The following is a 23,693-nucleotide window of genomic DNA, read 5'->3' on the forward strand; positions in this document are numbered from 1 at the left end:
TCAAGTGTTATATTTCTATCAAAATATTTGTTCACATTTTGATCCTTTGCATATCACACTATGTTCATGATCTACATCTAGTTTACTTGTTAAATATTTAAGTGATTACTTTGTACCAAATGATAAGCTAACTGCAGTTCCAAAGTTGATCGCCATATTTGTTTGACTCTCTGTTTATAAACTGTAAGTTCTGATCTAAGCCTCAAGCACTAAGGCAATCAATGCTGATGAATGACTAGAAATGGTTTCTTTATTCCAGTCCTCACTGAATAGAAAGTTTCCATTATCTCATTCAGCATCTCCACTCTATCAATTTGACAGGGGCATGCAGTTCTACACTCCACTGCCTTCACTCTGGAACTGTATGCAGCTTATCTATCTGTTTCTAATCTGAAAGAAAAATGATAAATGATAAAGTCCAGAGAAAACTTCTTGTTTTCACTTACATAAATGTCTTTTAATTGCAGTTCTTTTACTTTACCTTGAACATACACATTTCAAAAACACCACATAAATATCCAGCATAACGTATATGTCTGTCTGTCTCTCCCTATATAAATAAACACACACATATATGATACAAGCTGGGGGGGAAATTACAACACATGATTTAAGGATGTTGCATCTTAAGTTACATCAAAGAGTGTTGCACCATAAGTTACATCATAAGATTCCGTAATGGTGTTTGATATATCTTTAACATATGTTTCTTTATAAAGAATCACCTGTTTATATGTACCAACATCTCTTTATACTATACAACATCACTGAAAAAAAATGAGTCATAAATAATGTCCACTTCCACTTAACTAAGCAGGATCCTGGCTAGCCATGGGATATAGATAGAATTAATATTTATTTAAACATCAAAACATTCTCAATAGCAAAGGTTCCACAACACTCAGAAAACTGATTACTATTGCAAAAGTTAAGGTATAAAATAAAAAGTCTTATAAAATAGTATTAATGTATTTGTTTTACATAGTAAGCAAGTGAAACCTGTTAATATTAAGATGTATAGCATCTAAGTATCAATTATGATTTGGAAAGACAATGTATAGGATTCAGCCAGTAAAGAATGTGGCCACCCACCCTCTTCATGGTTCAGGCCACCATGAGTACATGAAGCCCATTGTAAAGTCCCTCTACCGGCTCCCAACAAGCTTCCAATGCCAGTTTACGACCTTGGTCCTTATTTTCAAAGCAATTAATTGATGGATCCAAGACTGGTTTTTTAATCTATAAACCATCACTACAACTTCACTCCTCTGGGACATAGCTTCACTTCTCTGCAGATCACAAAGAGTGAAAACATGAGAGAGCTGGGTGCAAAGCATTCTCTGTCTGGGAAACCTGGCTCTGGACCAATCTTCTAGTGGTAAGACAAGCCACCATCTGACTATCTTTATGAAAGACTGGGAAACCTCTCTCTTTGAGAATGCTTTTCCACCCTATGTGATACTCATGATATGAACACCCCATTCTATTACTAAACCCCTTCAACCAACCCAACAAACAAACAAAAAATGTCCTACCTTACACAAAGTGTTGCCCTCAGAAAGGGAGAAGTGCCAGTAGGGACTTCGCTATTGCTTTAAATGGAAAAAGCTCAGATAATATAAAACTAGATGGATGGATAGGTAGGTAGACAGATAGAACACATACAGGTGAGCTCTCCATACTTTGCCAAATAATTCCTCAAGTATATTGCCATACTCCATTCAACCAAGCTTCAAAATCCCATTTTTCTGGTGTTCTGCAGACATCTTGGATAGAAATCCAAGTGGGTAGGGACATCTCACATGGCCCTCTAAAATCCTCTAAAAAGTGCCATCCCTGTTTTAAGAGCATGTTATTTAGGCTTTAGGTACTATGAAATAAATTACATATATAAATTATTAAATTATATATAAACAAATATAGGGAGAACAGAGAGACAAAAGAATTAACAGGTACAGGGAAAGGAAGGGAAGGAAGAAAGAAGAAACACATTTCAGTTCCCATCTGTTAGGAATTAATCAAAGGTTTCTAAAAAAGTTGGACCAAATATTTTCAAATCTTTTTAAGATCCCTTTCTTCCCTCTCTTTAGTTGCCATGTCAATCATGCCACTGTGGCAGGCTTCTATCCCTAGAGAAGTCTAATATTCCAGCTAAGCAATGGGAGTCATATGGCTACAACTAATGCTCTAGGGAACCAAGCTTTCCATAAATAGGAGAGTTTCCAAGATGATGGGATACACTCAAACACAAAGTTCTGAAGTCATTTTTCAAGAGGTATCCATTATCTTATCTTCCTGCATACTTCTAGCCAAAAGGATTGTATCCTGGGATATTATCAAAGCTTGTTAAAGGTAGAACATTTTGGAACTGGATTACCTGAACTGGAAGCTCTTATTTGCTAAATTGGGGGTGGGGCAGAAAGGCTGTTTCTGCATGCTTTGCTATCAATATTTAGTTTGATGGTGGGATCCCAAGACTTTATTATAGGAATGAATGCCAGTTCTCTCTGTACAGTTTTAATTATTAAATAAATGTATCACTAAGAATTTCATAAAGCAACCCACTGTAGAAGCACTGTCAATCAGTTTCCAGTAGACCTAACCATGCATTAAGGTCAACAGATTTCCTAGATATACTTCAGTGTGTCTTGGCTATAGCACCACTATGGAGCACAGATCCTTTTGGGACAAAGGGAAAAACAACTCAGTCCAGTTGGTCAAAACCCTGTAAGAGCAAAGCCAGATATTTAAGTTTAAAAATACTGTTTAGGTTTCATTATGAGGCAGCCCTGCATAACCTTAATAATGCAATGTAATTTATTTATCAGTAAAATCCAAACATGATAATATTCAGTGAGATTGTATTTGTATACATTAAATAATGTAGACATTTTATAGAAAGGTCACAAATTGCCACTTGATTAATATTACACAACTGGTGCTAGTCTGTTTATATATGGTGCTTACATGGTTCTTATCACTGGCATCTGAGCATCTAAATTTTTAGTGTATTTATCCTCAACACTGAGAATGGGGGATTATTATTATCATCTCTATTTTACAGATAGGGAACTGAGGCACACAGATGTTCAATGACTTGCCACTGTCACACAGGAATTCTATGGCAGAATAAAAACTTAAACACAGGTCTCCCAAGTCACAGGCTAGCACCCTAACCATGAGACCAGCCTCTCTTTTACCTCATCTCAAGATTATTTTTTTTATACTGCTAACATGGTATGCAAACTATGTATTTAACACGGATTGAAGATATGTAAAGTTAGGATGAAGATGTATTTTGGTCAAAAACAGATACTGTAAGAAATTTCAGAAAGCTACACAGGAAAATAAAACGTGTAATCAAACATATCTGTACTATTAAATACAGGGGTTTGAGTTTTGTTCAATTCAGAATTCCATGGGTTTAAATACAATTATGTTTAGTATATTAAGAATAGGAAATACTGTGATAATATTATCTACTTGGAAAAGTAAAATTATCTAGATCTTTCTTTATGTAAACCATCACGATTACTAAGCCACTAAACTAATATTGGCTAGGGGAAAAAAACAAAAACAAAACTATTTATTGAGATTGAGGTACTGTATATTACACAAAGCTGAAGGCTGCACAATCAAAGAAACTATTTTTTCTTTAGATAATTATGTGTTAAACACTGCTACTTCTCCTGGAGGCTATTGGTATTGGTTTTACTATTCAACTTCATTTTTTCCCCTTGTACCTTATGTACTGACCATCATTGACAAATGCCAGGCTATTGTGGTAAGTTGTTGTAGTGCTCCAATGTGCAGGCCAGGCCAGGCCACATTCAGTTATTTAGCTCTTACCACCACCACAAAAAAAAAACCAACCAACACACAAACAAAACAAAACAAAAAACCACCACCCTTGATCTTTTCCTTGATCTTTTTTTTTTTTTAAACAATCTATAATATTGACTTTTGTGAGGCTGGTACAAATTGGATTTCCCAAGAAGCAAAGGGCGTGAAAACAAGGTTAGAGGACTTGGGAAAAGTCAAGATGGTAAGAATGTTGAGAGCCCTCCTGATGAAAGCCACTACCATTTGTATAGGCAAAAGGAATACCGAAAATATTTAGTCCTAGTCCCCATGTTACTTTTTTCTGTAACTGAGATAGTACCCTTTGCACTGAAAGCTACCACCCCTTAATGAGTAGTAGCCCTTAATTCCTTGATGCACTGTCCCTCAGACTGGATTTTTACAGCTCATAAAAGCTTTATGCGTCTCATAAATGCATGCTTTCAGTCATCCCCTTTAGATACTTGGAATCTGGAAGCTTTACTTTGTCTTTCATGATGATGAAAATGACAAACAAGTTTCTTGCCTGTGAACTGCTAAAATGAACTGCAGATGGATAGTCTAAAAGAAGCTGTTAGAAGAGAAATTGCAAAGAAAATGTCTGCAGAGAGAAGGAAGGTTGCTAACTGGGAGCCTCAGGGGGAGAAGCACTTCAAAGTGAGAATCTACAGGGAGACTGAAGGCTGCTAACTGCGAAGTGCCAGGAGCAAAGCTGTAAACCGAAATTCTCACGTGAAAAGGAGAATGGTAGCTAGGCTAGCTAGACACTTCAGAAAGGGCCAGCTGAGAGGGCTGCTTCCTGGGATTATCTATAATTAGACCTGTATTTACATTTAAGACTTAGTCATAATAAACTGCAACAACAAAAAAGGGAACTACAGTCAAGCTACTGTTTTTTGTGGTGAGCATTTCATACATACAATGAACATACAAAAATGTCAGTTATATGCTGATACATACAGCAATGTCATCTGAATAGAGATACAGTAAAGATCTGCATAAATAGTACCACTTTGCGTGTACACGATGGGATGGTTAATCACACAATCAAAACTTTAATTTATATCTTCATTCATTTCATTAAATATCAATATCTGCAATTCAGACTTTCACCACCTGAGTATTTATTTATCCTCCTGATAGGTCTCTGCTCTCTGCCACAATCTTGATCACCTGCTTCTCCATTTTCCCCACCAGCATCTTTATCCTTTTTTTCATACTGTCCCTTATGCTTGGGAAGAACAGTTTGTCAAATTTCCAAACGTCACAACCTTATCCTCTTAAATCATTCCTCAAAACTTATATTTACTGTGATGCCTACAAATCAATACCACTCAGTTCTGATTAAGCTGGTGTCCACCTGTGACCACTGAGACCATTGCAGATTTATGCAAATACACCCATCTACTTATTTTGCCCTCTCTCACCCTTCCCTGCTTTGTCAGTTTATTCTGTTGTGTATGGTTGAAAGACAATAGACTGTGAACTCTTTGGGGCTGAAACTGCCTATGTTATTAAATTTATACAATGTCTAGTAAAAATGAGCTCTGATCCGTTATTGGGGTCCTTAGCCCTTATTAGAAACAACAACAACTACTAAAGCAATAGTGAGCCAAATTTTCCTGTGGTGACCTCAGAATATGAAAGATATCTGTTTGGCTATCCAACTTAGCTCATTCTTCCTATTTTAAAATAAAATAGTTAACATTCCTTCCCACACACACATTTGCCCCATCCCTAGCACTTGCAGTTTTTAATATTTTATAAAGTTGTAATTATTTCTGAATGTATGGTCTGGGGCAGGAAGGGGCACTTTAAAGCTGCTGGGCAATCAGAATTGCATATATTATTTTCTTCGTCTCACCAATTAAATATTGCAAACATATGAAGAAAGTTACCATACCTGGACGTAATTCCTTTGTAAGACTAAATAGAAGGGGGAACAGTTAAAGGGCTCAATTTATACAGAGAAGTTAAACATGGAAATATGTATTTTAAAAATAAATAAAAAACAAACCAGTTACAGCAACAGAAAACCTAGTATGTGAATTTCTACAGCAGAGAAAGAAGTAATGGAAATTTTATAGTCCATGAAGTGGTACCAGGAGATACCATTATAATGATACATGTTAGAGCTATTCTAGCAATCTCGTTTTCCCAGCAACTTCAACCCTTTTATCAGTTCCACATCCTGGAGGAGAGAAGAGCACACGAGTTGGAGCACATAAATTGCAAAATTGCATATTTCATGTTGTTCAGTCATACATAAATTATACCATCATTTCTATGCAGAAATATCATTTTCATAGAGTAACAAGACTTTTAGTACAATTCATAAAAAATGGTCTTGCCCAACTTTTAACCTTTAATTGTTAAGGGCTATTGGGCTGATCCTGCAATTCTTACTCATGCAAATGCTCCCTTTGAGGTCAATAGGATTATTTATGTAAACAACCCACGGGGAAAAAGGGTTGCAGATTAGATCCTAGAATAAATTACTGATTGTATTTACATTTTTACAGGTTTTGTGGAAGTACAGAGCTATTTTACTAGTGCTATGAGAGTTGTGAGTTTATTTGGGATCATGTACCACTTTGAAACCCTAGTTTCACTGTTTTATAAGAACATAAGAATGACCATACTGGGTCAGACCAAAGGTCCATCTAGCCCAGTAGCCTGACTTCCGACAGTGGCCAATGCCAGGTGCCCCACAGGGAATGAACAGAACAAATAATCATCAATTGATCCATCCCCTGTCGCTCATTCCCAGCTTCTGGCAAACAGAGTCTAGGGACACCTATATATAAAAGTTATTATAAAGCTATATATAAAAGCCTATTATAAAAGCTCAAAAAAATCACTACAAACCAAAATTTGGTATTAAATTACCCAAATGAACAATGTCTTTGTTCGATTTGTTTTTATACATTTGGAAAGAGAAAAATATGTCATGCATGGGACAAAGCCCAGATTTTAGTGGCCTGTTTAGAAGGTTCTCTAAGGGTATGGCTACACTTACAAATCTGCAGCGCTGGTAGTTGCAGCGCTGGTCGTCCAGCTGTGCAGGGCCAGCGCTGGTGTGTGGCCACACTCACAGCTACCAGCACTGGTGTGTGGTCACATTTGCAGTATTTGCAGTGCTGTTGGGAGTGATGCATTATGGGCAGCTATCCCAGCATTCAAGTGGCAGCAACGGTGCTTTTCAAAAGAGGGGGGTGGGGCGGGGCGTAGTGTGACAGGGAGCGGGGGGGGAGAGAGAGAGAGTGGATTTTTTGAGCCAACACTGTGTGTTAGCTTCCTGACTTGAAAAATCAGAACATGTTCCCGATCCCTTACCCTTAACTCTTAACTGCAAACAGCCTGCAGCCAACACGACTCCCTTTCTCCCCTCTGCCCCCGCTGTTTCTGTCAAGCAAACACTCACTCCCTGCCTGCCTCATTATCTCATTTGATTGTTCACAGATTGATCACAGCAAACAGGAAATGTGTTTGTAGATAAACAGCTCCGGGATCAACGGATCAACGGAGCTACAGAGCTCGGAGTTCACAACAAAACAAAGAGAGGCTGCATAACAAAACAAAGAGAGTAATTTATAAAAGCATTCTGGGATACATCCTTATACCCTGGACGCCAATCACAGCGCTGGTGTGTGGCCACACTTGATGACCAGCCCTGCAGCACCAGCGCTGGAATCCTTATTCCCCATGCTGAGTGAGGTGTACGGCCAGCGCTGCAGCCAGGGAGTTGCAGCGCTGGAAGTGCCCTGCAGGTGTGGCCACTTACTAATTGCAGCGCTGGTGGAGGCTTTCCAGCACTGCAACTCGCCAGTGTAGCCATACCCTAAGTAGTGCTGGCTGCCTGTCCTCCTTGGAAGTTGAAGATTACCGGGCATAGGAATGCCCCAGAAACATGTTCTTCCTCTTTATCACACTTGCTGCACTATGGGCTAGCAGATTTTTAATGTAGGAGCCACTAAAGCTATTCAATGCTGCTCAAGGATCCCCCTAGTCAGGTGGAATCCAAAAAGAGACAATTGTTCTTATTATAAAACAGCTTCTCCTGGGGGCTATTACAAAGCTGACCTAATGTACAGGTTAGGTATTTTTTCAGAAGTTAGTCCAAAAGAAAATTTACCTGGGTATTGCATGTAATGAAATATCTTTTAATATAAAGTAATATTTGATTTTCAAAGATTACTGTAAAAACAAAATTGATTCTATTGCATATTTGAATTTAATTACAATGTGAGATTGTCAAATAGGCTCAAATGGAATTATATAATCAAAGATGAATACAGGACTACACAGAATACAGAAAAACGGATACTTTATCCTTGGTGTAAGGTAAGGAGCTGGCTTCTGTGTTTCTCTCCTCTGCAACTGGTATGCTGGCAGTCTGCACTTCCCAACCTAACTTTCAAGCTCTCTGTCTTATATAGGATGAGACACAAAAACTCCTTTTTGGAAGAAAAAATTGCTTTTCCACAATTAATTTTGCTATGTGTTCTGTTTTTGACATTTTCATTTACCTAATTATGTATGGAATTTCTTTTTTGGTATCTTTAGTCAGGGCTGTCCTTAGGATTTATGGGGCCCTACACAGTATTATTAAACTGGTGCTCCTATGCCTGATGGCAGACCACACTCGCAGCCCAGAAGGGAAAAGAGACAAGGCAACAAAGGATCCTGAGCTGACCGGCCCGCCTCATAGCGGAAGAGAGTCAGAGTTCCACATAGAGACCTGTACCATCTCCCTCATGCAGAATGGACATGCAGAAGGTACCTAATTAAAAGCACTAAACTTGTGAATAAAAAATGTCAGTCACAGGTTTTTTGATATGCCCTGAAGTTTGTCAGACATTTATTTGCAAAAACTTTATAGTAAGGGCAAGTCAGCTGTCTTGCTGAATACAACATTAAATATTATGGAATACATGATGCAGCTCTTCTCTGTCTTACATTTTCTTAATCAGTATTTCTAAGCTCATGTTATATTTTAAATGTACTCTTAAGCCTTCATAAAGTAATCATTCAAGATTGCCACATATTTAACTCACTAAAACAAAGTCATTATTTTAAATCAGTCACAGATTTAGTGTGTTCATAACAATGTTCATTGCTTTTAGAAAAAGGGAACACTAATTTACTGTGTCTGATCTCTATAACAATAGACATGTTTATGAAATTTCACCAACTTTAAAAAATATCTTTCCAAAGATTTTAGGCACTCACTAATGAAATATTTTTAAAGCAAATTTTAAACTAAGGTTCTGTAGACTAACATGTTCTGAGTAAACTTGAGATAATGTTTTCACCCAGCAATGCACAACTGTTTTTGTCAGTAAATTCAGAAACTGACCATATATACCAGGGTTTGGCAAATGCCTGTTAAATGGCTTCATTACCACTTGAATGGCTCTTTAACAGTTTCAGTGTTGTGCTAATAGGTCTGGCAGGCTGGAATGCTTTTTCACTTTTAAGTTATTAGATCCCCTCTGGAGTAAGAGTCACCCGGCTGCAGCTGTCAGCTGTGGGAGCCTGCAGGAAGGGTCAGAACAGCGATAGGAAAGCCGAGTGGGTGGACACTAAGACCCAGTGGTGCCCCAAATTTTCAGGTGCCCTATACAGCTGTGTATTCTGCATATGCCTAAGAAAGGCCCTGTCTTTAGTTTACATGATCCATTTGCTAAATGGAACTCTAATCCAGTCATTATTACTGACAGCTGAGACAGCTGGCAGTTCTTAATGAGTTAAAAATAATCTTTCAGTGGATACTTATTTAATTCATTACAGAAAATGTCTGCAGTAACAAGTACCTCTTATCAACCACAGAACACATTTAGATCATAGGCACCCTTTACCAATTACCCAATCATGTTTACAATATATTACTGTAGACACTTTATTAGTTTGAGGGGTCTTTTCCCTAGACATCTAGATTTCCATAGACTTGGAGACATCACAAATAATGAGGTACAGCCCAATACTCAATCACATGAAATTCCTGAATTCACGTCACTCACAGGTTAAGAACCACCTCTCTGAGGCTTGGAATAAATCAAAGATTCTGGGAGACTAGTTAATATGCGCATGAAATTAATATGCATGAAAAATAGGACTACGAAGATTAATATTTACTAATATTTCTGATGGTAGTGAGATATCCCTAGTATATATTTACAAATGCAATTCTTTCAATCCTGTATTTGTTACCTCCTTTTTTGCTTTGTTTCTTGATTAACAAACATAGCACTTTTTGTTGCACATTCTGTTAGAGTGTAGTCACATTCCTTAAGTGGAAGACAATCACATTAGTCTTGATCCTTTTAAGGAAACTGATAATTGCATTCACATGCTGGACAGCACTTCTTTAATGTGATGGAGTGGAGATGCTGAATTTTGCCATATTTAAGTTACAGGAGAAAGCTACTTTAACAACAATAACAAAACAAAACAAAAGCACACAACCCTGTTGGGAGCTGCTAGTCCAAATCTGGAACGGGGCCTTGGGTATGGCATTAGCTCCTTTTCACAAGAAATGCCAGAAGTGTGCAGTTACTCTTTAATGGTGGGCTTTTTCTAAAGCACTCAGCATTAGTCTAATTCTGTTCCCACTGAAGTCAAAGGGCATTCCATCATTGACTTCAAAGAGAGCAGACACAAGCTAATGTGCAGCATGTGAGAAAAGCCCACCCTAGACGTAGATACACTAATCAAAAACTCTCTTGGCAAGATTGTGGTGTATCGTGTTAATGAGCTATGGATTAAAGATTCTCTAAATACACAATTAATTTAAACAAAAGAACCAGTTGGATCTACCATGTAATGATCAGCTATTATGAGCCTCACACTTCCACGTCGAGCTATTAACCTTTCATTGGGAAGATAGTTTCATTTTAATTGGATACAACACATATTCATGAATAGACTTTTTTTTTGCTTTTTTCCTGTCCACTCTTTTTATAAAATTTAAATTTCTCTATAAAAAAACAAAAAAAAATCAAATATAAATAATTTTACTCAAAACACAAGAGAAGCCAGAAGTGCAATGAAGACATCATATATTGATGTTATTGCAGTTTCTGAGCTGTACCTGTGGTGTTTTGTAAGGGGTATAATTGAAAACAGCTAATGTAGTGATCCTCTATCAATCTAAAAAGAACCACTGGGCAAAATTATGTATTATTTGTAAAGCAATAACTCTGTGCAAGGTAATTGACAGATAAGATGCTACAGTGAAAATTTTTATAATCTAACTAAACAAGAGTGTGTGTGCGCGTGTGCGCACACTGCATGTGCATTAGGGGAGAGAGGAGAGTAGAGAACACAACCTCAGACATCTATTTCAGTAAGCTTTTAGTAATGCATAGACTGAGGTTTGTAGAGCTCCCTGAAGGACAGGGGCGGCTCCAGGCCCCAGCACACCAAGTGCGTGCTTGGGGCGCCAAGCCGCGGGGGGCACTCTGCCGGCGCCGCGAGGGCAGCAGGCAGGCTGCCTTCGGCGGCTTGCCTGCGGAGGGTCGCTGGTCTTGCAGCTTCAGAGGACCTCCCGCAGGCATGCCTCCGAAGCCGCGGGACCAGCGGACCCTCCGCAGGCAAGCCGCTGAAGGCAGCCTGCCAGCCGTGCTTGGGGCGGCAAAATGCCTAGAGCCACCCCTGCTGAAGGAGACATGTCAGACTAGGTCAGTGATAGGGAGTCTCCCATTCCGATGGGACAGCATGGAAGAAGGCCTTGAGAAGGAAGTGGGAGAAGACACAATGAGGGCTAATAACCGTTTAGCTTGAGTGTGTACGGGGCAAGAGATTAAGCATTTTAGATGAAGTATACATCCCATCACCACCCTACCCAATATATTATTGGTGCTTCAAGGGATGATAATCTGCAGGTCTGTATTGCTATTCTAATTTTATAAAGCAATTTTAAACTGACTTTACTAATTCAGAAAAGGACTGCTAATCAACTATCAGAATACTAGGTTTGAGATATCATCGCTCTGGCAGTTTATAGCATGTTGTTTTATACATCATGGCCCTGTTTCTACAATCAGATTCACTCAGGTAGATCTTGCCCCTAAGAGAAGCCCTATCGCCTTGATGGGTCTCTGCAACTATGTAAGTTTGCCCACAGAGATCAGCATATACATTAAGAGTATGCTACAACTCTCTTTCAGTGAGTTAAAGAAGCAGAAAGCATGAAAGGGCTGATTTTTAACAGTTATTGCATAATACTAAGTTTCTAAGAAAGTCGATGTATTTTGAGTACATTATTATTTTTGTCAACGCAATAAACATAACATTTAGAAGGAAGTTTGTCTTGATTATATTTGGTCTCTGGAGCATTATTTGAAGTTAACTCTCACTTGATTGCTGAAAATCCTGTTCATAGAATTAGATTTGTTCATGTCTGAATATATTAATGATGAATGTCTGTTCAAGCCATTAAAGAATTTTCAATTATCTTTTTCTACACTTCCACAGAGACTCAGAAAATGAGATTAGCCAAAATTATATTGAATAATAAATTTAAATTATTTAGGTTTTTGTTATTATGTGGCAATATTGTATTTAACCCTAAGCCTGTATGGGTTTGCTGACTTATCTTGGTTTTAAATGAGATTCTGAAAATAGGTCACATGAATACTACTTGTGAGGCAGAGGATGATGCTGACATTTTAGAATTTTACAAAGTAACTAACTGGAAGGTGGTTTAAAGTAAGGAAGCGGAGCAAGTCCAATAAAATAAAAAGTAACTATTTTTCACTTATCTCTTGAACCAAACTCAAACCTACATATGATGTGGAAACAAACATGGAAAAAGCATGCCACAGTATGATTAAATGCAAAAGCTGCAACTTTATTAAAACCATTCACCAGTGGGAAACCTGGCAGGGCATTTCCAGTGAAGAATTCAACTGGGCAGCAATGGCCCTAGCCTCTACAAGCCTGAGGATGGATATAAGGACAATGTCCCCTCTATACCCTCAGGCCTGCCTAGTGACCCTGGCTGGAAGGCAGAGTTGCAAACCATTTCCCTCCACACAGGAGACAAAGGCAATGAAGTGAGAGAGACACGGAAGCATATCCATTTCTTGTGCAGTGTCATGCTTAGGACCAAAGACCAAGCAGCCAATCAGGTTATCAGAATCTCAGACCTTCTTTTAACCCACCAACCATACTGAAACTCAAAGTTGTGAGGAATGTAATTTAAATTCCAGGCTCAGATCTCCAAGGATGCCAGATAGAAGATGGGGCAGGGGGGATACAAAACAACAAATAAACCCTTAAAAGCAGTTTGGCAAAAATCAACTCTGGACCCTAAACAAAATTGGTGATAACCTAGCTCCTTCCATCACCAGAGATCCAGCACACTAGATAAGGGTGGGAAAGAGGGGGCTAGAACAGAATCAGACTGGCTACCTGCCAGAAGAAACCTCTCCCCTCACCCCAGCAGACAAGAGCCAATCAACCATCCCATATTAACTCCTCGCTCCAATGGCAGCAGGAGTGGCAGGGCAGGCTCCTTTACCTTAATGTCATGTGAGAGAGTCTGCTCCCTGCAGCATAGAGGAGGGAGAGAAATGGGGGGGTAGGAAAGAGAATGAAGTAGAGCCCTACCCCTCTCCATACATGTGCATTACAGGTCATCAGGAGGGGTGGGGGGGGAAACCAGGGAACATATGTAGGAGTGTCCCAACTGTTTATGTCTGGGATTTTCCCCGACTCCCCACCAATTCAGGTGGAAGGGGTATGTCTTCATTGCTCCCAGACTCATCAACAGAACACCCCAGCTAGCGAGGTGAACTTTTCCTGAGCCTGTGAAAAGTTAAAAAATTGCTCGCTTCCGTAATTTCTGGTTTAATGTGAGAAGAGTGACTAACAACATTGCCAATCACCCTGGGACCTCAGGAGAATTCTTGTCTGAATTTGCCTTGTGTATTTGAAGCATCTTGAAATGAAATAGGAGGAGAGATGAGGTCCATTTCTGGGACTTAGTGCTTGTCCCACATTAGTAACAGAAGGGCCACTCAAAACAGTAGCCATGCAGTGAAACCTCAGCATTAGGGACTAATACATTAAAAACAAAAAAGAAGTGTGATTCTGTATATCACCACAAGTATCAGCCTACAAAAAGGTCCCCCCCACACACTTTGGAGGTATGCATCTCTTTATTTTAATGTCCAGCAGTAGAATCTATGAGCGTCGATAATCATTTAGGCACAGTGGTAAAGTGAATATGGTGCCCGCAGTTCATTATACTATATAGTAAACCAGTATTTTGTCTTTTTAAAATTTGACAACTCAATTTTATTATGAGCTTTCCTATTAACCCCCCCACACACACACATACACCTCAAAGGAGGGAGACAAGCACCACTCACTGTTAGGCAAGCCACGCTCTTACTTGCTAACCCAACTGAAAAGACAGTTACCTTTTCCATAACTGGTATTCTTCAAGATGTGTTGCTCATGTCTATCTAGCTTGGGTGTGTGTGCTGACCACATGCAGTGGTGCTGGAAGTTTTTCCCTCAGCAGTATCTGTAGGGGGACCAGCTCTGGCGCCCCCTGGAGTGGCACACACATGCTGCGGTATATAGGGCGCCGTCGGTTCCCCCCACCCTCAGTTCCTTCTTGCTAGGAAGCGGTTCACGTCTTGCAGGTCCAAGATAGGTCGCGGACTGCCCTTGGCTTTTGGGATTAAAAAGTAACGGGAACAGAACCCCTTGTTCCTGTACTCTGAAGGAACGACCTCCACCGCACTTAGTTCCAGTAACCCCTCTACCTCCTGTGCGAGGAGACTTTTGTGAGAAGGATTTCTAAAGAGGGATGGGGGTGGGGGGTGAGAAAGAGGGGTAGAAATTAACTGAAGGGTGTAACCCCGCCCCACCATACTGAGGAGCCATCAGTCCAGTGTTATAGATGCCCATGCAGGAAGGAAAGGACAAAGGCAGTTGGCAAAAATAGGGGAGGGAGGATCCTGAGAACAGTCCAGTAGGTAGCCCGCAGGCATACCCTCAAAATGAGTGCTTGCCCACCTGCGTATTGTGGGTCGAGCTCGACTGAGAGGCCTGTGAAGGCTGTTGGTTAGGACACCTCTTGTAGCCTCTGGATTTCTTATGGGGAGGCTCCTGGCAAGGGTGGCGCACCGGGCCCTGAGGCTGCTGTGGCTTAAACCGCTTGCAGGCAGCGCCGGGAACATACAGGACCAGTGTTTTAAGGGCCATGCGGGAGTCTTTAGGCCATGGAGCTTCTTGTCCATCTATTTCGCAAACAGCGCTTGCCCATCGAAGGGAAGGTCTCACATTGTCTCCTGAGCCTCTGTGGACAAGTCAGAAAGTAGCAGCCATGATGCCTGGTGCATGGCGATGGCTGAGGCCATGGTTCAGGTGGCAGTGTCCACCGCTTCCAACCCCGCTTGGAGCATCGCCCTGGCCTCAGTCGTACCCTCCTCCATAATAGCCTGGAACTCCTTCCTAGAAGCCTCAGGAAGAGAGCCCTTGAATTTGGCCATGGCTGTTAAAATCATAGCAGCCCAGGAGGGCTTGATGGTTGGCCACCCTCAACTGGAGACTAGAGAAAGAATAAACCTTATGCCCAAACAAGTCTAGTCTTGTCTAGTCTCTTGGAGTCTATTCTTAGGGGTAGCCCCAGGTTAACTCTGTTGCTCTCTGTGGTTAACCACTTCTACCACTAGTGAGTTGGGAGCGGGGTGGGTGTACAGGTACTCATGGCCTTTGGATGGCACAAAGTAATTGCACTCAGCCCTCTTGGAGATGGGGGGCAGGGAGAAGGGAGATTGCCACAGGGTATTAGTGATCTTAAAAACCCCCATCATGAAGGGGCAGAGCCACTCTGGACGCCGCTATGGAGCAGAGGACATCGAAGACAGAGTCTGAGGTCTCCTCTAGCTCCTCTGCCTGAAGACCCAGCTTGGCAGTGACCCTCTTCAGTAGTTCCTGGTGTGCTTTAGTGTCATCTGGAGGAATCATGGGAGGGGGGCCCCATTATAGGCTCATCTGGCAATGACGAGGAAGATGCCGGTGCTGTGGGGATGCCAGTTCTGTGGGGATGCGTGCCTCCAAAGGTCTGCACCTGGTGGCACGGCGAGCTGCGAGCTGCGCCTTGAGCCTCTCTGCCCATCCCAAGGTGCGAGGACTGAATAGGGCTGTGCTGAGTCTGCCTTTCACAGTCAGATGCGTGGCGGCTACAGGTGGACAAGAGCTGGTGGGACGTTTCCCATGATGGGGAACAGTGCTGCTTAGGTGGGGACAGAAGCAGTCCAAATGCAGGTTTACCTCATGACCGGGGAACCACAGGAGCTGGTGTGGGCAGCACTCTGAGGGACATGATCTCCTGTGCTGCCTTCAGGGTCTCTGGCATGGATGGCACCCGGAGCTGACTGAGGCCTCTGCCACTATCTAGGGTAGCTGGCGGGGAGCAGGTTGGGCTACATTGCTCCACTGGAGCTTGGACCCGAGATTTCGATGTGGATGAAAAGTGCTCACACCCAGTTTTATCCTTTTCCCTTGTGGGAGGTTGGAGCCTCGTGCTGCCTTCTTAGGCGTCTTGGTCAGAGCTACAGATGGGGACCAGTTTCACCGGTGGATGGTCCCGGTGGGGTGCTGCGTACCGAGGTCACGGTACTCAGTGCCAAGTTGGAGCATTGCTCGGGTGCCGGGGTGAGGGCTGACTCCATAAGGAGCACTCTTACATGAATATTGCACTCCTTTTTAGTCCTTGAAGGATTTACAAATTTTGTACTTCTCATTAGCGTGTCCTTCGACCAACCAACGCAGACAACTGCTGTGTGGATCACTAATGGGCATGGACCTCTTGCAGTGATCACAAGGCTTAAAGCCTGGGGACTGGAGCATGCCCCATCCTGATGCAAAAGTTCCATTCAGCACTATGAATTCTCTAACTATAGCTAAGGGATTTATAAACAGTAACAGAAAGCTATATACACTATAATACAAGAGAACTAGCCAGCACTGTCACTGGAGGCAAGAAGGAATTGAGGCTGTGGAAATCTGGAGGCATCCTATATACTGCAGCCTGTGTGTGCCACTCCAGAGTTGGTCCCCTACAGATGCTGCTGAGGGGAAAACTTCTGGCACCGGTGTATGTGGTGAGCACACACACCTAAGTTGAATGGACATGAGCAAGCACTTGCAGAAGAAACAGTCTTACCTATATAGCACCTTCAGTTAGCACTTAGAATTTTCTTGGGTTTATGGCTCATCAGTATTTTGCTTATCTGTTCTATTTTTTTCCCAATGGTCTAGTCCTGTTTCCATTGAATGCAATAGGAGTTTGACTTCAATGGAAGCAGAATTAAGTCCTCAAGTAGAGAGTGGGCAGAAATATCTGATCTGTTGCTGAAACCTAAACACAGCACCTAAAAGCAAACAAACCTGAGCACTAGACTGAGAAAAGATCCCCCATCAGGGGTCCTACTTTTCATCCAAGAGTCAGATATTGTAGGGAAAGAAGTGGCAACAGCATCAAACATTTGCAACCAAGGATAGCTTTGCTGTTAAAGGTTTCCCATGGATAGGTTAGTGCCATGAATTAAGAAGTTACAGCAAAAAAGACTGCAAACCATAAATGTGTTACATACATTCACTATACTGCATCATGTTTAATACTGGCTTCAGTATTCATTTCATTTCAAAAGATTTAAACTATTTCCGCTTTGAGAAAAACAGGATGTTTAGAGATAGAAGCTTCTAGGCAAGGAAATACTTAGAAGACTAAGACTAATCAGTTTCAAAAGAAAAAAAGAGTAAGAAGAGTTATAACAGAGGTATATAAAAAAAAACAAAGAGTAACAAAGTAAATGCCAAATTGTCTCATCTATTTACCCTCTCTCTTTCAACACAAGGTGATACTTTTTTAAATCAAAAGATAACACCTTTAAAATGGACATGGAAAAGTTACCTACCAGTTACTGGAGTTTGAGAGTGCTGTATTAGACCTCAAATAATAAAATAATGAGAAATGTTATCTGTAAAAATAAAAAAATATGAAAACACACCATATACTTTGTTTACCATCTACTCTATATTCAGCATGGTGTATCTGTTAAAATGTCAAACTATTGCCTGGGTAGTGAGGCTTTCTGCCTCTGCGTTGGCTACCTGTCCCATCACAAAGGAAAGAAAGCAGCCTCTGCAGAGCTGGTAGGTCCTCAACCTCGGCTCCATCTTGCAACACTCTCACCAGCATAGCTGAGCCAGTGCACTGGGGAAAGCATGGTGTCAGTTCATTTCCTCCCCAGAGCAACAGTAGAACCAGGCTGAAAACTAACTCTGGGAATGTGATTTATGATGCTCTAGGAATGGTGCATCATATCATATAGCACTGGCCCTAATTCAAGAATCTTAGCATATTATGATTGAGCCCTAAAGGATGAGTTTAAAACAAGACCTACTGTGGTACATCTTTACAGACAATATTTTAGCTATGACATTATTTTAAGTATGTCCAAATTATGTTGATTCAAAGTGTGTGAAATATCATTGATTTTAAACTCTAATGAACATAATGAACAGTTTTACCCAAATAAAACAAATATATAAAGAGGAAAAACTTGCTACATATGACTGTTTTTAACAGCAACAAAATTCGTTATTTTTTTAGTCTATAACATTTCAGCGCAAGACTGTCATCATACTTTAAAAACAGAGGCACTGCAATATTGGCACTGAATATAGGGTCAGACTCCTCACTTTGAAAATTTGTATAACAATCTTAGCCCGGATCTACACTAAAAACTTTTGAAGGCATAGCAATATCTATTAGGACTATGATTTATTTATTTACGTGTTGCAACATTTATGTTCTGGCAAAGGCCCTAGTGTAGATGCAATTGATACTGACAAAAGAGAGCTTTTATCAGTATAGCTTATTTTGCTGGCTGAACTGGTATAAGCTCTACTGGTCAAAGAACTCCCCCCCTCCCCCCCCAGGTATAAGCACTAGGACAGTTTTGCCAGTATAGCTATAGCATGCAGAACTTTTAAGAGTAGACTAGGCCCTACATCGCTTATTTCTAGAAATTAATGTAGAAATTCATGCTATACTCCACTGCATATGCATAATTATAGTGTGAAATAAAAATGTTTGGAAAACATCTTTAAATAGCTATTACCATGGATGTAGAGTGCCCACATTTCAAAGCAAAAACTCTTATTTTAAAAACATGTCAAAATAAAAAAGTTAGATCACATTCTGAAGCATACACTTGCCAGATTTTCTTGCAAAAATTCTCTTTTGAATAGTGCATGTCTCAAAAATGAGAAACAATCAAGTATTTGTAACAGTGCTATACATACATAAAATGGCTTGGGAAGACTCTATGGCACATATCAGTTTCAGAAAAATTTTAACTGCCAAGAAATTATAGTCTAAGGGAAGCTACAATGAACGAGCTACAATGAACGAGCTACAATGAACCACTGTTTTAGGTTTATACAATACTAAATCTACAAAAATAATAGGAAAGTCTGTGATATACACCATAAAGTAAAAACAAAAATATATCACATGCCAAAACACAGGAAAAAGTGCAAGCATTTGAGTTCTCAAGGAAGAAACAGACCTTATGACATGGTCAAATCAAATCTAGACTTGCTATGGCACAGTGTGTTAAGGCATTAATGCCTTATGAAAGCGCACTATAAACTCCAAGAAGCTGCAATGAAAGTCTCAGGTAAAAAAGAAACTGATGACTTGGTACCCTCATAGCAACAGTTCAGGCTGAATGAATAGTCCACCAAGACCACCACAGAACCATTAGAAATGAATAAGCACCATTTTGAAATAATTCTTCCATACAAGTTAATCAAATGTATCAACAACAAAAGAAAAAAATAGATTCCCACTGAAAAGAAGCTGAGTCTTAGAAGATGCTAATTATGATAATTTTAAATACATTTTACAAAACAATTAACTGCAGAGAAGAGATTAAAAAAGCATGGTGAATTGATGGATTATTTGATAACAACATGGGACTGGAGATTTCTTGGAGCACAATCTTCCTCCTACCATATAGAATCAAGCAACTGACAGAGCCTTGAGCAATATGGACTAAATTCTAAACTGGGGAACAATTCTAAAAGGAGTAAAAATCTATTCAGTACAATTATTTCTGGCAAAACATATTCCTAGATGGATATATCAAAGTAAAAGCAATAGAAGCCTATCTTTTGGTCCAGTCAGGAGGCAAGCACATCTTCATATACATAGCTCTTATTTTTAAACAGATGTTGATGAGTGTTCATTACTGCTTAATATTTGTGCATACATCTGAGTGAGTGGAACTTGAGAAAGTAATATTCTGAGACTGTTATATTTGATAGCATATCTTTACCAGAGCATGCCAAAGGTTCAATGATCTTTACTATAATGGTACCTGGACTTCTTGGAGACACATCTATTTTCTAGCTATAAAAAGATTGTGAGTTCCTACTGTCTCTAGCTAGGGAGAGACTGAACATGAGGGGGGGGAAAAACATTATACTCTCTAGAAAATTATGACAGTTTAAAAACAGTTTTCTGAGAACACTGATTTCGGAGAAAGAAAATAGCTTCTGTTTTTCTCTTAGTATTTTATTTTAACCCCTTGGTTTCAAATTTATATCTTAATTTCACAAGGCTTGCACGCATTGCTGGTTAATTTCTTTGGCTTATCACTCTAAGAATGTCTCCATGTATGACAAATAACCGAGGCTGGAATTGCTGGAAATTCCGATATCTCAGCATTTGCTTTCATGCTGAATTGGGCTGAAAAGTTGAAATATTGAAATTTTCTGAGGAATAAAAATTTCTGAAAAAGTAAATATTTTTTAACATTTTGAAATTAGACATTAAACTGCATCTGCCTGAGCTGCCTCATAGAAATTATACTTCAGGTGCCTCATGGTATCATTCCGCTTCCATGGGCTGGCTCTTTGGCTATGCGTCATCATACATTATGAACCTCGACAGCTCACTTGGAGAGGAGACTGCATGAATGCAGTGGATCTAGCTGGCATTGGGAAGTACACTATGTGAGATCATGGTAAATATAGCTCAATGAGTTTTAAAAGGGATAATGAACAAATTTGGTACAATGATCTTTTTTTTGTAAATCTATGTACCAAATTTGCCTAAGGTGTAAGTCCATTAATTTCATTGAACATATACAAAGGAAAAAAATACCCCACTGTAATTTACAAACTGTAGCAATTTAAGCTTATAAAACAATCTGGAATGTAACCAGTATGATAAAACTTGATTGTGAAATTGTTTCAAGTGAAGTTTGATTCAAGGGATAAAGTCTATGGCATGCTGGTATCAGGCCCACATTTGTAAACAGCCCCTACATAAAAATATCTTGGCAATGCTAGTCCTACTGAGATCAATGACTAAGTTTCCATTGACTTTAGTCAGGCCAGGATTTCTCTCGTTGACTTTCAACTTGAGGAAATGGTCCTAGCGGTGGTATGAAGAGTATTATCAAATGTTCCAGTTTCTAAAGGGGGAGGAGAGAGCATTCGCTATCTATTATAAGATCTCTGAAGTTAAAATGTTTTTCTTCATTTTTTGAAAGGCTGATTTGGCTGAGTGAGCCTGAAGTCATACAAGCAAGGCTGAATGTGGGTCTCTTCCAGAGCCAGCCTAGCCACTGGGATTTAAATGCAAATTTTCTGTCACAGTTTGAATGAAAAAGTCCATTATTAAAAATGTCCTTTACCTCTCATGCACTCTTCCTCCACTAGAAACTGTACACTGCTGATATTTCCAAACTGTGCAGGGAACTACCTAGTCTTCATATCAGCTCTTAAAAGAAATGTTCCTGGTTGAAGTGTCTGCGTTCCTATTTCTATAAGGATTCTATGTTCACATGCTAAGAAGAGGCATGCACAAACTACTTACATAAGACAAAAAGTACTGGTATAACATATCAGATTCCCAAAAGTAAATGTAAAATGGCAAGAAAAATGTTTCATACATATTTTAGATAGTCTCCATCAAATGAATAAACAAATCAGTTGGGCATGTGTTAATCCAAAGATCAACGTTCAACCCAGAATGAAGTAAGAACACAAGAATGGCCATAGTGGGTCACACGAAAGGTCCATCTAGCGAGCATCCTGTTTCTGACAGAGGACAGTGCCAGATACTTCAGAGGGAATGAAGAGAACAGGGGAATTTTGATTGATCTATCCCTTGATGACCAATCCCAGCTTCTGGCAGTTGGCGATTTAGGGACACCCAGAGCATGGGGTTGTGTCCCTGACCATCTTGACTACTAGCCATTGATGAACCTGTCCTCCATGAACTTACCTAATTCTTTTTTGAAGCTAGTTGCACTTTTGGCTTTCAAAATCACCCCTGGCATGACTGTGCACTGTGTGAAGAAGTACTTCCTTTTGTTTAGTTTAAACCTGCTGCCTATTAATTTCATTGGGTGATCCCTAGTTCTTCTGTTATGTGAAGTGCTAAATAACACTTCCCTATTCTCTTTCTCCACACCATTCATGATTTTATAGACCTCTATCATATCCCCTCTTAGTTGTCTCTTTTCTTAGATGAACACTCACTGTCTTTTTAATCTCTCCTTCTATGGAAGATGTTACATAACCCTAACAATAACTGTTTTTCAATTCTACTATATCTTTTTTTGACATGGGGTGACCAGAACTGCATGCAGTATTCAAGGTGCGGGTGCACCGTGGATTTATATAGTGACTTTATGATATTTACTGTCTTTTTATTTACCCTTTTCGTAATGGTTCCTAACATTCTGTTCATTTTTTTTTATTTTTTTTTTACTAATGCTGCACATTGAGCAGATGTTTTCAGAGAGCTATCCACAATGACTCAGAGTTCTCTTTCTTGAGTGGTACAGGTAATTTAGACCCCATCACTTTGTATGTATTGTTGGCATTATCCTTCCCGATGTGCATTACTTTACACTTATCAACACTGAATTTCATCTGCCATTTTGTTGCCCACTCACCCAGTTTTTGAGATCCCTTTGTAACTTTTCGCGGTCTGCTTTGGAGGTAACTATCTTGAGTAATTCTGTATTGTCTGTAAACTTTGTTACCTCACTATTCACCCTCTTTTCAAGATCGTTTACAAATATGTTGAACAGCTCTAGTCCAAGTAGAGTCTTTGAAGAAGGATTTTGTCAATGGCTTTCTAAAAGTCTAAATATAATATATTAACTGGTTCAACCTCATCTGCATGCTCGTTGACACCCTTAAAAATTCTAATAGATTGCTGAGGCATGATTTCCCTTTACAAAAGCCACATTGACTCTTCCCCAGTTTGATCATTTTGTTCTTCACTACAGTTTCAACCAATTCATCTGGCACTGAAGTTAGGCTTACTGGCACAATTGCCAGCATCACCTCTGGAAACTATTTTAAAAATAGGCAGTTGATTAGCTTCCCTCCAGTCATCTGGTACATATGCTGATTTAAGTGACAGGTTACTTACCACAGTTAGTCGTTTTTCAATTTCATATTTGAGTTCCTTCAAAAGTCTCAAGCAAAGCATCAGTTTTTAAAAATTTAGTCTTGAATTCTAAGTAGTATGTAGATGCCAATTTAAGTAAAGCAATAGTTGAGTCTCTTACACAATTAAAATATTGTAATGTATCTATGTACATTTATCTTACCATTCAGCTTAATTTATGACTGTTATGTAAGCCATTTTCAACACACTGGGTGAATCTTGGCCCCACTGAAGTCAGTGGCAAAACTAAGAATTGACTTCAGTGGGGTCAGGAGTTCATCTATTTTCTTTATTTCTGGCTTTTCTGACCAAAGAGGAATATTTTATAATACATATGAGAAAA

The 23,693-nt window shown here is 39.8% G+C and overlaps 1 protein-coding gene across 5 annotated transcripts in view; it reads right to left on the reverse strand.

The window, feature by feature from the left end:
• CADM2 (cell adhesion molecule 2) overlaps positions 1–23,693 on the reverse strand; it is a 996,746-nt gene that overhangs the window by 759,066 nt on the left and 213,987 nt on the right. The gene's annotated exons all lie outside the window — the stretch shown is intronic.

Source organism: Mauremys mutica, chromosome 1 (assembly GCF_020497125.1).
Source record: "Mauremys mutica isolate MM-2020 ecotype Southern chromosome 1, ASM2049712v1, whole genome shotgun sequence".
NCBI lineage: Eukaryota > Metazoa > Chordata > Testudines > Geoemydidae > Mauremys > Mauremys mutica.